The sequence below is a fragment of the Dama dama genome, chromosome 22 (assembly GCF_033118175.1).
Source record: "Dama dama isolate Ldn47 chromosome 22, ASM3311817v1, whole genome shotgun sequence".
Taxonomy (NCBI): domain Eukaryota; kingdom Metazoa; phylum Chordata; class Mammalia; order Artiodactyla; family Cervidae; genus Dama; species Dama dama.
In genome coordinates, this window is record NC_083702.1 from 10852071 (window position 1) to 10868495 (window position 16425).

The 16425-nt window shown below is 48.1% G+C and overlaps 1 protein-coding gene across 4 annotated transcripts in view; it reads left to right on the top strand.

Moving 5' to 3' along the window:
* Nucleotides 1-4815: 4815 nt before the first annotated feature.
* MICAL3 (microtubule associated monooxygenase, calponin and LIM domain containing 3) overlaps nt 4816-16425 on the top strand; it is a 141716-nt gene continuing 130106 nt past the window's right edge. For 3 of the 4 annotated variants that reach the window (XM_061124605.1, XM_061124606.1, XM_061124607.1), the window contains exon 1: nt 16166-16267. The gene's annotated coding sequence lies outside the window, so the exon portion shown is untranslated. Of the gene's footprint in view, nt 4876-6462; nt 6563-16165; nt 16268-16425 lie in introns of those variants that run through there. The other variant, XM_061124604.1, reaches the window with a different exon arrangement.

The following is a 16425-nucleotide window of genomic DNA, read 5'->3' on the forward strand; positions in this document are numbered from 1 at the left end:
GGATGGCTCATCATGGACTTGCCCCAGCACAGAACTGGGTGTTGTTGAAGAAATGCAAATGATTTTCGTATTAGCCAGTACTAAATATAACTCAGGGGACTCATCTCCTTTTATAGCTAAAAAGGTTTCTGTGTAAGGACTTGTTACCCATTTCAAAGTTGTAATTTAGAGCATATGTGCTCCACTGAGCCATCTGTTCTACTACCTTCTTTACTGGTTCAGGTGACATGGCCCTGAGTTTGTCTAGTCATTTGAGCAGATTTTCCTCTTGATTTCTCTGTTTTCAGGGATTTGGGAAAAGAGTGGCTGAATGGGGGGGAAGGAAGCACTCATTTTGCTATTCAATTCAGGGGACTTGGAAGGAAGGATATGTATTTATCACCTTGATGGGTTAAAAATACAGCATGATAACCAAAACAACAAGATATTGTTTTTCATCTGTCAAATGGCAAGGATTACAAAAGAGGTGTCCAGGATTGGCAAGGGTTCAGAGAAATAGCCACATCATAGATGGCTGGTGAGGATGGAACTGCTGTAAACTTTCTGAAAGACCACTGGCAATATGTGAGACATTTTAAAAATGTGCATACATTTTGACCAAGCAATTCCATTTCTAGAAATATATGCAGGACAGTGAGGGAGACACAGATGTAAGGAACAGACTTTTGGACTCTGTGGGAGAGGGTGAGGGAGGGATGATTTGGGAGAAACATGTATATTACCATAAAATGGATGACCAGTGCAGGTTGCATGCATGAGGTGGGGCACTCAAAGTGGGTGATCTGCGATAGCCCAGGGGATGGGGTGGGGAGCAAGGTGGGAGCGGGGTTCAGGACAGGGGAGACATGTGCGCACCTGTGGCTGATTCGTGTTGATGTGTGGCAGGGACTACCGCAATATTGTAAAGTGATTAGCCTCCATTTAAAATAAATTAAAAAAAAAAAGAAAAAAAATGTGCATACATTTTGACCAAGCAATTCTATTTCTAGAAATATTAGGAAATAATCGTAAAAATATATAAACATTTACATATATGGATAATCCTTGAAGTTACATATAATAATGAAGAATTGAAAATAATCTTAATACCTAAAAATAGAATTAAATAACTTAAGGTATAGCCATATGATGCAACCATTTAAAATCATCTTTTAGAATAATTTACATAGCATGGGAAAATTGCTGGTCTTGTTAAGGAGAAAGTATTAATAGATTACAAAGCAGTTTGATCAATTTTGATTTAAAAAAAGATATACGCAGGGGGACTTCCTTGGCAGTCCAGTGGTTAAGACTACAGGGGGCATGGGTTGGATCCCTGGTTGGGGGCAGGGGAGATACATACAAAAAAGAAAATACATACACATGTACACACACAAAAAAGTTTAGGAAAAAACATATATCAAAATTGTAACACTGATATGCTGGTAAGAGGAATGGCTAGATTTTTTATTATTTTTGTAATTTTCTCTATTAAACATCCTAAAATGATGGACATGTATTACTTTGGAAATCAGGAATTTTCCTTTTCTTAAAAGTAAGACAGACCACATCACACTTCTTTCAATGGCCAAATTATGGATGGACATCATCCTGCCTTCTGTTTGGTTCCTGTGCAGTTATTCCTGGGTGCCTTCAATCTCTCCACCTTCCTCCCCAACAAGGGCCCTCTCCCCAACCCCCACCCCATGCTCCTCCTGCCCTGCGGCAGGAGTGGTCTAATGCTAGCTTGTATGTTTAGCTGGGGATAGAGTCCTGGCACCTGCTGATCTGATCCACTCCTCACCAAGGGGGTCTGATGTTTTCCACACTCATCTAATCAGTAGGTGCAGGCTTCCTGGGCGATCCATCAGGATTACTTCACACAACCTGAGAGTTCTTTGCTTATAGTAGGTGCCCAAGAAATGCCTGGATGCATAAATAAAACACCCAGATAAGCAGAGGCATTTTAGAGCTCTCTGGGGATGGGAAAAGACAGAAGCACTATGGGAGTGAAAATTAACCAGATGGGTAAGGGCTGGGTCAGGCAGACAGCAACTTGGAAATACTGACTCCAGGATGGCCATGCTCAGCCTTCTCAATTGATATCTAAAGCTGACTGGTTCCCATGCCATTTTGCTGGCCTGCCCATCCCTGTGACGATTTCAGCAGTTTAAAAAGAATGAAATCATTAGCCCAGCTTATTTTTTCAAGCTGTGGCACCACTGTCAGTGGAGCAGGACATTTCACTCAATGGCAAATCAGGAAGATCCCCCGAATTAGAGTCAGCAACCCCACACAGGGAAGCCCCTTTGTCACGGGCATGGGTTGATTCTGTCTCCAGGCACCATAGGGAGCGGGGTGCAGTTTTTGTTGCCCTTTTCTGTGGAATTTGCCAGATGTGTCAAAGACATACTCTCATTGACAACATATGAGCAATAAGCCAGTAAAGTGAAGTAGAAGGTGCTTCTCCCTGTTTACACAAGCCCACGGAGAGCACTTGCTGTACCAGGCTTCTCTGTTCCATGGTGTGGGTTTTTTTTTGTTGTTGTTGTTGCTATTTTGTATTCCTTCCCCTATTGCTTATAAGGTTCTCTACTTGCTACATATGAAAAGTCTGTGTTCACTCAAGGAGCAGGGGTTGCAGGGGCCAGTCCACAACTTGGAAAACTAAATGCCTTATTCAACAGCAGTTGTTACAGGAGGCAAGTGCCTCAGTACAGCTTTGCCTGTAACTGCTCCTAACCTTCCTGACGTGACTGTTTGAGGCTGAAATATTACAGGTACAGGGATCAATGCAAAACATGATATAGGTGCATCACATTATCTTTTGTATGGAATGCAGTTGGTTCTCAAGAAATAGGAGATAGCCTTGCATTGTGGGGGATGTGAAGGTAGGCACTGTAGTTAGACCTCCACTGTGTGTGCCTTATGCAAATCAACTTCCCTAAGCCTGTCTGAGGCTGAAATGAAGTGATACATGCAAAGCACTTCCAAACAGTACCCAGGGTATTGGAAGCATTTGTCAATGCTAAATGTAAGCAGCAGCAGCTGCTGCTGTAAATGAAGGAAAGAGGTAAATATGTCAACAAAAATTGCATAGTATAGGGCAGAAAATCAGGGTTTGGGGAACACAGATTAGAAGTAGGAACTCTATAAGCCAGAATCTTCTGTTCATCAGACTGGGAAGGCTTCATGGAGGAACTGGACTTTCTCAAACTCTGCCTAATAGTTGGAAGACGAGTTGTCTGGCTGGGGAGTGGAGCTACTAAGGGTACCCCAGACACCTGATAAAATTTGGAAGAGGGTTGAGGGGTGTAGGGAGGTTGAAAAGTTTTGGGACTTCCCTGGTGGTCCAGTGGTTAAGGCTTCAGGCTCCCAATGCAGGGGGCCTGGGTTCTATCCTAGCCAGGAAGCTAGATTCCATGTGCGGCAACTTAAGAAAGATCCCTGGTGCTGCAGCTAAGACCTGGCACAGTCAAGTTAAAAAGTTCTGAAAAAAGAAAGTGGAGTTACGTTGGGAGGGTTGTTACCAAAGTGCAGCCTGCTGCCGGTGTAAACCTCTAAAAGAGAGTAGGTGGGACCCTTACAGGATGCTTTCAAGTCTTGAATTTGACAGGCAGGGAAGACTGAGAGCTCACTGTCCGGCTGCCACAGACTTGAGATAGTGATCAGCACTTTGGCAGTTCTGATGAGGCCTGACCAGCAAGACCTGTTGCTGAAGCCAGGGGCTCTGGACAGTTCAACAGGCAAATGAATTATTAACTGAGGTGTTGTCTGATTATGTGGAGGAAGAGAGAAGATGAGGAGGTGGCTCTCAGTATGAGTCAAATTAGAGTAGAAATTATTGGGCAAAGTGTGGCTCTCCACATATGAAAAGAACGCTCTGCTTTCGGAGAGGGAGTCAGAAAGGATATTGACTTTGTCTTCACAAAAGGTGGGGTTAATACTGTCTGTACAAAGGAACTGGTGTCAACTTTCAATCAAAGTTCTTTAGCTGATGCCCCAAACTGAAGAACATATGTAAATATTGCTAATCCCAAACCAAGGATTATAGACTTGCAAAGTATGAGGACTACGAGAGATCAATTCTACTTCAGTATCCTTATTGGATTAGATGAGACAACTGGCAACGGGACGGCGGAAAGGCACACGCAGATATCTTCTTCAATTCTCTCCATATTTTCTTTTAGCTCTCTTAACTCCAAAATTTGAGAATCCCCAATCTCTTTGTTTCCTGTCTGGATTGGATCAGATAGAAAATTCCCGTTGTGTTGTGCGGCGGCTACAGAGCGCAACAAATAACGTGCCCTTTAATAGCATCCTCTCTCCTCCCTTTCTGGCCGGCTTTGATGTGCCCACCATGCTTTTCCATTGGTCATTTCGCGCGGTTCCTCGCCCCCGTCCAAGGTTCTCAACCAATCAGCTCCTCCCTAGTCCCTCGGGGCGGGCTTTGAGGAATATACCACTGAACCTGCGGGGGGAGCGGAGAGAAGGACGGGTGTGGAGGCTGCCCTCTCTTTTACCTTCTGCATAGAACCATGAGCTTCTGGCAAAGTCTGAGCCAGCGGGTCGCGACGGCGTCCCTGGGGACGGGCGGCAGAGCGGGTTCCGGAGGCGCGCTGAGGTCAGCACCCCGAGGCCGGGGTTCGGTGGTCGCGCCCCAGGGGCCGCAGCCCCGCCCTCCCATGTGCCCGCCCCACCCGGCGGCAGCGCCGCTACCACAGCAGCAGCCGTGGTGCTGCTCGCGCGGGACGCCGACTGCTGAGGGGGCGGCTGCGGGTTGAGGCGCCGGCCCGAGCGGGGGTCGCCGCGGGACTAGGCCGCCGGACGCCGCGGCCGAGGGTCTGGACTGCGGGCTGCGGCCGGGACGCTGGCGCAGCGCGGCATGAGGCGGAGGTGAGACGGGCTCCGGACCTGGCCCGGGACCCGCGCGGGCCGGGCGCCTCCCTCTGGCCGCCGCTGCAGCCCCGGAGCGGACGGCAGGCCCGGGTCCAGGGCCGCTGGCGGCGGGCGGGAGGCTGGATGTGTTTGCCAGGGGCGCCGCCGAGGCCGGGCACGAGGGGACCCGCGAGCGGACGCGCAGCTGAGGAGCCGCGCCGGAGAGGGAGGGCGCGGCGGGACCTCGACTCCCTCATTCCTGCGGTGGCCCTCCGTCCCCTCAGGTCCCCACGTGTTCCCCCTTCCCCCGTGTCCCTCATCTCCCCTCTCCCCCCATGTTCTTCGTCCTCTCGTCTCCTAGTGCTCCCGTTCCCCATGTCCCCTCCTCCAACTCTCCCGTGTCCCCCAACCCCCGGGTCCCCCCATCCCCCGTGTGCCCCGTGTCCCCCGTCCCCTGAGGCTCACGGACCGCCCTGGTCTCCCGACTCCCCGCAGACTCAATTGAAGGAAGGCGTCTGCAGCCTCGCACTCAGCCCGTGAGCTCTAAGGTGGCGGCTGTTTACCGCAGGCATCGGTTACGGTGACATCAGTGCTTAGCGCTGAGAAATGCAGGCCAGTTGTGAGCAGTGTTTTCCTCGAGGCTCACACCTTCTCATTTTCTGGGACGTGGATGGGGAGATGGCGTTTAAACTTGGCGAGTCCCATCTGACAGTCTGCCCGGGAGACAGCCGTTTGGATCGTACCCCGGGGGTGCGTGTGAGGTGCGGTGGGTTGTGCAGTGAGCTGGACCTTCCGCGTCTGCGCTGGGCGGGCGGGGAGGCCCTGCCCTCCTTACCTGGCCACGCAGATGGCAGCTCCTGGTGCTGGCTCTCCTCCGAGCACCTCTGTAAAGGGCCCTCCAGAAGCTTGTATACATGTCTTACTTCATGGTCAAGTGGAGTTGGTCAGAAACTTGGCTCAGGTTGTTGTGGCCCTACAGTGAATTCTCCTTGTTCTCTAGGATTTTAAATTGTTTTAACTTTTTGGATAGGATACTAAACACCATGGTTTAATTCCAGAATTATAGGGAAAACAGGGTTTAGATGGTCCTCTTGCAGAGAATCTGTAGGAACTTAGACCTGGTTCCTAGCCAAGCTGCCTTTTTGTGTTCACGATGCTAGCTTTTGAAATGTCTAGAACGTGACTGCTAAATTGTGAGGTCCCCCTACCCCACACCTGGTATGGTTCAGGTGATCATGGTGTTTCTAGGTTTGGGGCAGAAAATGGGCTCTAGAGTAATGTGTACCAAATATTCTGTGCCAGTATATCTGGCACATAGTACATGTTTAATAACCATAAGTAATTTTTTTTTTCCTTTCCTGTTTGGGTCTGGGAGACCTGTGGATGATGAAATTGGATACAGTTTTGTTTGCATGCTCCCTTTTTAAGTTAGGACTAACCCTCCAATCCCCCCACTCTTCTTCCCATCCCAACCTCTGGCTCTCACACCAAAATTTTTATGGTGGGTTAAAAATTAAACTCAAACCTCTTAACCTAGAAGTAAATATCAGACAAGAAACAATTGAGCTCTTCCTTCCAGCTCAAATGTGCTTTTTTTTTTTCCAGAAAGGATGGTATGCACCGTAGACGAGATCTTACTTGCTCAGCACGGGAGAATAAAGGGTCAGAGTGGACCCGTTCTTGGGTCTGTTGAAAATTCCTGTGGGTAAGGATTTTGGTTGATGTTGGTTTAACCTGTCCAGGTGGAACCATAAGCCTTTCCTAATTTCTCCTGGCACTGGCGTCTAAGAAATGGCCTGGGTGGGTGACACCTGACCAGCAAACAGGGCACACTCCTAGATTTGATGGGCTGTACCTCTGAACTGGGCTTTGCAAGGAGCAGCCATGTACCCCCTCCTTCTGTACCAGGCTCATTGTGACCAGATTAAAAGGCTATCAGACCTAATGTTCTTGAAAGCCTGAGTAACATCAGTGGTTTACGTATGTCCCGTTATACTGGATGTGATGTTTCAGTAATAATTGTACTCTGGATTTCCTTACTGCTTTTCTTTGACGAAGTGAAAGCTTTTTTATTGCCTGTTATCTCACTGATTCTTTTTTGTCTGAGGTCATCAGGTTTAGTGCAGTATATTATTTCCCACTTTATGGATAAAGAAATGGGGGGGACGTGATTTGTTCTAAGTTGTGAGTGGATGGCTAAGTTGGACTTTGATTTTTCCTTCATATGGAATTTCACTAATACTTTCATAAGGGAAAAAACCCTCTTTTTTTGAAACCTGGAAGACTTAAAAATACCAAACCATTATGCTTTTCAGATTATTAGACAGCTGAGAATAGTTGACATTTGCTGGGTGCCTATGTGTGGGGGCTTATGTGTGCCAGTCGCTTCACGTACATCACCTCATTTGTTCCCCACGACAGTCTACAACGTAGGACATGTTATTTTCCCTGGTTTTACAGATGATGAACTAGGGTTTGGTGAGATGTGTGACAAGGCAGGTCAGGCCTCAAAGCTGGGCTGATTCTGAAGTGTGTGCTTCTAACCTCCGTGGGTGTTAGTGGAGACGGGGAGCAGACAGCAGAGTCCCTGACACCTGTTGCTGCTGCTTGCCTGGCTCTGATGGGCTGTGCCTTATACAGGGGTTTCGTTTTTCATTGAAATAGAAGAGTGGAAAAGATTCTGGACTATTCCTGGGCCATAAGCATTCTTTAGCCAGGTCATTACTTTAGAAAAAAATAAGAGTTGAAAAAATATCTGTATTTGGAGAGTGTGAAATGTTTTATGAGGCCAGACGGGGAATATAGAGAGGGAGACAATTGAAATGATTTGTGGACAAAAGAAATTTGTGATATTCTAACCCAGGTAACTCCTGTAGTACCCAGGCTTTTAAACTTAAGCTGCAGGTTGAAATTGTAAACCTGGAGGCATGGCACTTGGGCTAAAATCTGTGCAGTAAATAAGACTCTCAGTTTCTACTTTAGGTGGCAGAGTTGAAAATCTGATTCTTTTTTGGTTTCTAACTTCTACAAATAATGTGGTACACTGTGAGTGGTGGGGATATTGTTTGGAAATTTATCTAAACTCTCTTCGGGCTTTCCCTTGCCTCCATGCACCTTCCTGTCACCTTTGGTTCCACTTTTCAGAATTCAGCTCTGATCCAGTGGAGTGGGTTGGGTGGTGGAGGAGACAGAACAACATCCCTTCCTTCTGGGGCTCAGCTGCACGTGACTTGCTGTTTTCTTGGTGTGGGCTTTAGCTGTCTTCTGGTGTTAAGGCTTACTATGGTAATCAAGAAACTGGGGAGGGAGGACAGGGAAACTGTTGCCCTAAAAACTCTGCAGCTCATTCACTTTTTGTCAGTGTCAGTCTTCACAGAGAAGAAAATATTACAATTGAAAAACAAAAGGAATAAAGTGGTAATAATCAGATTAAGAAGGGAGAAGTAGGATTGTTGGTTTGAACCCTGGTGGAAGGTGGAAGAGGAAAGGCAGGAGCGTCTGCCAAGTGGTCAGTCCTTAGAGGTGCCTCCTCACTGTCTGTGGGGACGAGGAAAGAGCAGACTTGTGTGTGTGTGTGTGTGTGTGTGTTTGGCTGAAGGCCAGGAGAGGGTCTTCTTGCATTAGGCCGGTCTACAGAGGTCTGTTTGACCGTGTATCTAGGGAAGGATCTGGTCTGGTGAACTCTGGAAGGAGGGGAGCAGCATTCCATCAGGCGGTTGACTAGTAGCTTTTATTGATTTTTCCTTACTATCTTAAAACGGCTAACTACGCAAAAGGCAGCGTGAAACTTAGGTTGGTCTGGCTTCCTCCTGTCTCTTCCCCTGCCTCTTTTCTGTTGCTGATACGTCAGCATTGGAACTTGAAAACAGGGGCAGAGCAGCCCAGAGGGAGGACCAGGGGTGGATGATACTTCTCTGGCCCATCACCCCCTGAGTTATGACAATACACTGCTGCAGGCTGTCCCGGCCTACAAAATGCCCACTGATGAGGGTGCCAGCGACACCCCTCCCTGCCTTCCCTCACTTTACCCCCTCCAGCTGCCTTGTGATTGAGTTGGGTTTGTGAACATGTTGGGTTTGTGAGTGGGAGAGGAGGAGAAGTGGGTAAGCAGTGTCTCAATGGTGGTCTCTGCAGGAGCACATGGAGGCAGGTGGCTGTGTGCTGGGCCTGTTCTGAGTGGCTGCTCGGTGGGGGGCGGCACACTCCGTCCTCATGGCACCCCTGTCTCCTGCACGGAGAGCTCAGTGATGGCCCTGTTGGGAACGGTGGGCTCAGCTTCAGACTCAGGCGTTTGGTTCCAGAGCTGTGTTGTCACAGACCAGTCAAAGGCAACTGACTGGGGTGGACTTACCTCCATTCTGGGGGTCATCCTTTCTCTCTTCCAACCATCCCTGCACTGTTTCATGTTGTCCTTCTCTCCACTTTTGCATTATCTGCTTGAAGTGGTCTATGAGAAGTGCATTTAGGTTAAACGGACGCATTCCTTCAAAACGGGCAGAGTCGGAGGAGATGTCTCTGAAGCATCCAGAAGGGAACACCTGTGGGTGCCCCAGGAGGTACACTTAGCACAGTGTAGGGTCCTCAGGGACCTCGGGCTGGGCCATGGGATCGGGAAAGAGTGTTGATTACAAGTCTGCTCCCTGAAAAGCTCAGGAAACCTGTCCCCTTCCCTCCTATACTTTTTGGCCTAGCGTAGGTTTCTGATTCCTAAAACCGAGAACTCGTGCAAACCCTATCATTGTCCTAGCTCAGCTACTTTATGGATGATTTTTATTTTATTCTGTTTTTAAACGAACTAGTGTGGGATCCTAACCACTGTTTGGAACAGAACCTTTTACCCAGTTTGGTCATGCCTGGTCAGAGTCATTTGTTTCCCTATGAAAAACGAATAGGAAGTATTTGAACTCGTGATATGGACCTGTTTCAGTTTGTTTCCAAAGCAGAGAGGCTCTTCTCAAAACCAGACTTGCGTAGGTAGGGGGAAAAACAACCTTCTGCCTTTGGCATTTTAAGTACCTTTAGACAAGTGAATACCATGGGCAGTTATGTAGGATCAGCTATCACTCAGTGAGTCTTACTGTGCGCCAGACACTGCCGAGCACCTGTGTGCACACACCACTTCTAGTCCCCTGCTTCCCATTCGGGAAACTTCCAGAGAGGCTGAGGTCCAGAACCGTAGATACTCTGCGGAGGCCGGATGACTGCAGATCCTGTGCATTTAATCACCTTGCTGTGAGGTGATGTGTTGAGGGAGCAAAAAGAAGAGGAAGCAAGGAAGAAAAGGACAGTAAAGGGCAGGGGAGAGAGATTGGTGAGATGGCAGCATGGCTGGGCCTTTGGGGCTGCCTGGACTCGGTGTGCCTCAGTGGGCTGAGCAGGACCCAGAGATGCTGCTGCCTGACCACCCTCAGGGAGCCTGGGGACAGAGGGCCCAGAATCTGAGAGCTTGTACTTCAGGCTGGGGCTTCTTCTTAGCATGTGTTTATGGAGCAACTACTGTATGTAAGGTGAGTGCTGGACAATGAGAGGCTGTTTGCCTGCAAGCAGCCTGGGGCGGGGGTGGGGGTAGGGATGGGGGTGGGGAGAGTAGGCACAGATGCAGAAAACTATAACGTGCTGTGATTTGCGACTCCACTGGCCAGCGAGCCCTGAACATGGAGTGGTAAGAAAATTTATATTATCAGGCAAAGTATTTTTTTCTCCATTCAGTTTTGTCAATTTTGTGCAGGTAAGATTGAGAATTTCTAGAATTTACCCCCATGGCTATTGTTTTAGTAATGTTTGTATATTTGCAAACAGAGGATCTCTTTGCTGCTGCTCTCTGAGGTCCAGCTAGGCAGCTTGGTTGCAGGAAAGGCTGGGCCCACCTCCTCTTCCTGCCAGCTGGCCTTCAGCTCAATGCCACTGCCATTTGTGGCCTGTGCTGCTTGCCTTGGAGGTACCAGGCTCCAGGCTACCATTTCCCTGGTGCTCTGATGGGTGGGAGCAAACCTGAGCAGGAGGCGCTTAACCGATGCTTTGGGAATTAGATCGGGCCATGTTACCTCTGAGGCTCGTTTATAACTCTCGGACCCCAATACTGTGCCTACTAGAACCTGGGAACTCCATGGTTTCCTTGTGCTGGTACCTGCCAGCTCTCCCACTCCTCCTTCCTTAAGTATCTCTTTGTCATATGCTGTATTTGGAAGCTGATCTATCATGGAAAAGGCCTGTTAGGACTTCTTGCTGGATATGTTCAGTGAGATATGGTTTTTGCTTGTGTTTTAATCTTTTATTTAATAAGACCTTTGGATCACTATGATCAAATATATTCAGATAGAAGTTGCTGTGTCTCCTGGAAATGGTTACGCATCCTCCCCTTTGCTCCCTGCTGTGTTACTTGAGTTGACTCCATTTGGTAATAACATTTAGGACACTTTCACATGTTGCTAACGAAACTCCCTCTGTCCAGGACCAGTGACCTCAGAGAAGGGTTCATTAGCTTAAAGATACCCTTGCTTCAAGCAAAGTTGGTGTATGAAAATGTGGAGTGACCTCCAAAGTATAATTGTGTGTGTCTGTATTTCTCGAATTCTCCATAGGATAGGAGTTTTGCAACAGAATTCCTTCTTGAGGAATTTAGAATTTTGCTTTTCTGTATACAGCTTTTCGTGATGGGTCTCCTCTTCCACTCTTGGTGGAAGTGGCTTCCCATCATTTTTACCTGCCTTGCCTTCTCCACGTCCCACATAGGTGCAGCCTCAGAGCTGTACACGGTCCTGGGCCCTGCCTCTGCAAGCTTCTAGGCGCTGTTCTGGCTGTGGTCAGGGCGTGTCCTGGCAGCGCCTGGCTAGCCAGCCTCTCCCCAGGCAGTATTCATTTGCACCCCCGGGGCCACCTGGACCGTCTGCACCTGTACTACCTCCCTTGCTCTGGATGCGGTTGGTCTTCTTGTGCTTGTTTCTAGACTCTTCTGCAGGCTTTTGTGAAGCCCAGATGCATGGGCATAAGTACCTACCAGGGTAGGGTAAAGGTTACTCCCTGGTAGGACATAAAGGAGGGTAAGGGTTTTGGCTTAAAACCTTGCTTGTGTTGAGGTATGGGAAAGGTGGGAAGGGAACTAATTTATTAGGAGTGTGCTTTATCAGTACACTGTATGACAAGACCTCCTTTAGGCCTTACAAGAGTCTTTCATATGTGATGCCCACCTAACTGGTTAGGAACCATGAGGCTCAGTGAGGTTAGGTGGCTTGCCTGAGATCTCTTAGCTGGCGAAGGGTGGCACCAGATTAGATTAAAACGCAGAATGTGGGATTGAGTCTGTTTTTTTGGTTCGTGCCTGTGCTTCATGATCTAGCTGTGCTTCATTACACCTAGGTTTCAGGGATTGCCTGAATAATCTTACCTGAGAAAGAAATCCAAAGGAAGAGGAAAAGAAAGGAGTGACATTTTCCTGGATTCCATATCTCTGTAAAGGAAAAAAATGTTGCCACCATTCCAGTTCTACAAGGATCAAGGCATTAGTCACTGCACTTGCCCCCTGACAGTGCAGCCTGAGAGGAATTCACAGTGGAAGAAAAACAAGCTTTCTGCGCTTTGGGCCTGCCGGCCCCTGGATAGTGAAGATAGTTTGGACACTCAGGGAGAATTTCAGTGAGCCCAGATTCCTGCATCTTCTTATACGTAGAAAAGCACTAAAATCATTAACTTGAGTTGTCTGTTCTTTGTGAGTAGTAGTAATCTTTTTATGCTTGACTACATGTTTTTCTCAGCAAAAAAGTTCGCACGTATCCTGGCTCCTTCCTTTCTCCTTTGGAGCAGTTCCTCTGAGCTATCTGAGAGGCTGTCCCCGAGGCTGCAGTCCTCAGTAAGGATCGCAGGTGAATTTGACACACACCCTGTCTCTCACACAAACACACTCTCTCTCACACACAGATTCTGTCTCTCTCTCACATACACACACCCTTTCTCTCCCATATATACCCTCTCTCAGACACATACCTTCTCTCTACACATACACTCTCTTACACACACACTTGCACACACATATCTTCTCTCACACACACACACAAACCCCTTTTTCTGTCATATACACCCTCTCTCATTCTCACACACACTATATTTCACACACATACCTTCTCTCTCTATACACACTCTCATACACACACCCCTTTTTCTCTCATACACCCTCTCTCACACACACTATCTCTCACACACATACCTTCTTTCTCACACAAACTCACACTCACACTCTCGCACACACACATCCTTTACACACACACCCTTTCTGTCTCATTACACCCTCTCTCACACACACTATCTTACACACATACCTTCTCTCACACAAACTCTCGCATGCACACTCTGGCACACACACCCCTTTCTCTTACACACTCTGTCACACACACCCTTTCTGTCTCATTACACCCTCTCACACACACTATCTGTCACACACATACCTTCTCTCTCACACAAACTCTCGCACACACACACACCCCTTTCTCACATACACCCTGTCTCTCACACAGCCTCTCTCTCACACACATACACACCCCCTCTCTCACACATCCTCTGTCTCTGTCACACACTATCGCTCTCATTCACACTCACACATGCACCCTCTTTCTCTCTCTGTCTCTCACACCACCCCCCACCCCCATGTATAGCGGTAAGGAGCGTGAACTCTGGAACTTCTTGTGCATCATGTCCTAGGGTGTGTGACCTTTATGTGTTCTTTAACCTCCGTGGGCCTCGGTGTCTCCATCTGTGCAAATGACACGACAGTCATCTGTGCTTGGTGTTGAGAGCGTTGCGAATCCTGCCGACGCTTGCTCAGGGCAGTGAACACCATGCGTGTAGCTGGTACTGCAGTTGACTGAAGGGACAGTCTCAGGTGAAGCTGGCTGGCTCCACGCTTACCTGTGTGAAGCGCCCAGATGCACCCCAGCTGCATCCTTGGCTCTGTGTTGCTTTTCCTGTTAGCACCTCTTTGGACTTCCTGGAGTAATTTGTTCATGACTTTGTCATCTGCTGGGCCCCTTCTCTGCATGTTGTCCTGCACTGGGTGCCAGGCAGGGCCCAAGTTCCAGAGGCATTCGACGTCCCTGCTTCAGAAGAGACGGCTGGGTGAAGGGAGAAGAACGGCAGTGAGATGCGAGACGGCTCGGGCAGGCACCTCCAGCCTTTGGGGAGAACGAGCACAGGCACTTAACACTGAGCTGTGACGTGCGCAGCGCTGGTGTAGACGCTTTGCACGCATCCTCAGCCCTGCATCCTGGATGCTGCTCTCGTTGCTGCTCCACAGATGAAGATAGACACCCAGGTGTCTCGGCCAAGGGCACACTAGTGAGAGGAGCCTGGCGTTTGGACCCTAGTCTGCTGACGCATGGGCCCGTGGGGGCTGCATCTCAGCTCCCGTGGGTGCAGGGCTGCCTGGAGCGAGAGTGAGTGCAGAGCACCCGGGGCTCGGCAGCGGGGAAGCCGGCCTGGCAGAGTCGGGGCTGAGCTCAGTGTGTTTGGGCCTGGAGCCCCATTTGGCCTGGGTGTTGGGAGATGAGTGAGACGTGTTCCTTGCCTTCTGGAATCTTCCTGTAGCTGTGGAGACAGACACACAAATAGATGCTTGCAGTGTAGTGTGGTGGGAACTGTGATGAGGGTAAGTATAGGGTGCTGGGCGCAGAGGAGAGGAAACCTAGAAATGCTCTTTCCCAGGGTCTTAAAAGGCAAGTTAACGGTGAGTGTGCCACTGAAGGCAATAAGAATTTTCTTTTGTTTGTTCATTTTTTAAAAAAACTTTTGTTGGCATATGGTTGACCTACAGTGTTGTGTTAGTTTCTGCCGTACAGCAAAGTGAGTCAGTTATACATGTACATATATCCACTTTTTTATTTTAGAGTGTTTTCCCATTAGGCCATTACAGAGTACTGAGTAGAGCTTCCTGTGCTATACATAGTAAGTCCTTATTTAGTTACCTATTTTATGTATATTAGCGTGTGTATGTCAATTCTGATCTTCCATTTATCCCTCCATACCTTCCCCCTGGTAACCATAAGATTGTTTTCTACATCTTTAACTCTATTTCTTTTTTGTGAATAAGTTCATTTGTACCTGGATTTTTAGGTTCCACATATAAGCAATATCTCATATTTGCCTTCCTGTGTCTGACTTTACTCAGTATGACAAAGAAGAGTTTTCTGAAAGGCAGAGGACAGCATGAGCAAAAAGGCATGGCACTGTAGGCTTTTCTTACTAAAAGCGAGTTTGTTCACCTGGTCTGATGAATGCCAGGAAACACTGTGAAGTTTATAATCAAGTTAATTCATTAGAGGCTTGTGGACACAGAGCAACAGCACAGAAGTTGTGTTTTGTGTTGATTAATCTGGTGGAGTGGGGGAAGATGAAAGTTGGGCAAGACCAGCTATTGGAGAAGTTGGCAGGTTTTTCTCTGTAAGGGCCAGGAAGTAAATATTTTCTGCTTCAGTGGGCCATATGCTAGCTGATGCAACCACGAGGCTGCTGTTATAAGTGGGAAAACAGATAGTTGGTAAATGAATGGGCATGGCTGTGTGCCAGTAAAGCTTTTATGCCCCACCCCCCAAGTTTGAGTTTAGGTAATTCTCACAGGTCACAAAATAGTTATCTGTCAATTTTTTCTCCAACCATTAAAAAAAACATAAAAGTCCTTGACTTGCAGGTTGGATTTGGCTCACAGGTCATGGTAATAATTCAGGTGTGAATGATAAACTAGAACAGGATGTTGGCGATGGAGATAGGCAGGGACTTGATGCCAGAGCCATTTTGGAAAGAAGATGCTGATTAGATGGAGGAGATAAGGAGAGGGGAGAGACCCGGGTAGCATGGTAGTGTCAGGTTTCGTGTCTTCCCAGCCCCTCTTCTGGTAAAACTGGTCTTAATTTCCATGCGCCAAAAATACAGCTTGATTGTGGAGAAAAACCCCAGAGACAGCGAACCGTCATGCTGTCAGCACTGAGTTGTTCTAACGGCTTCCACGTGAAGTCACTGTACCGCACACCTGTGCTGCCTGAGCCTCCAGGGGCCTCACCGGGTCAGTGTGCCCACCTTTTTGTCGGGGCACGGGAAAAGTTTAGTTTTTGGAGGACTTTTGATGTCATTTCAGACTTACAGAGAAATGGTAAGAGCAGTACTGGCAGCTCCTTTGTATCTGTTCCCTAACTTTGTTAATTAGATTTTATTACTTACATTTTGTCCCATTTGCTTTATCGTTATTCTCCCTTGCCGACCTGGGTTCCTGTTCCAGCTCTGCCTTTAGTGGCTGTGGCATCCTGGTCCTGTGTCTTTGTCGCTCTAGGTCTCAGACTGTCAGCTCCCTAGTAGAGCCCTCAGTAGGATTGGATGAATAATACACGCTGAGTGCCAAACGTGCTATCGCCTGGCTGGCAGCAGATGGTCGGTGAGTGTTAGTTCCTTTCCTTCCTCAGTCCCCCTGGAAGCAGTGAGTCAGTGAAGGAAGCAGTCGGCAGGGAGGAGCAGGGGAAATCCTGAGTCCAGGTGTAAAGAGAGGGACAAAAACAAGACGTCAGAGATGTGACCGTGAGAAGGAGCTCTTAA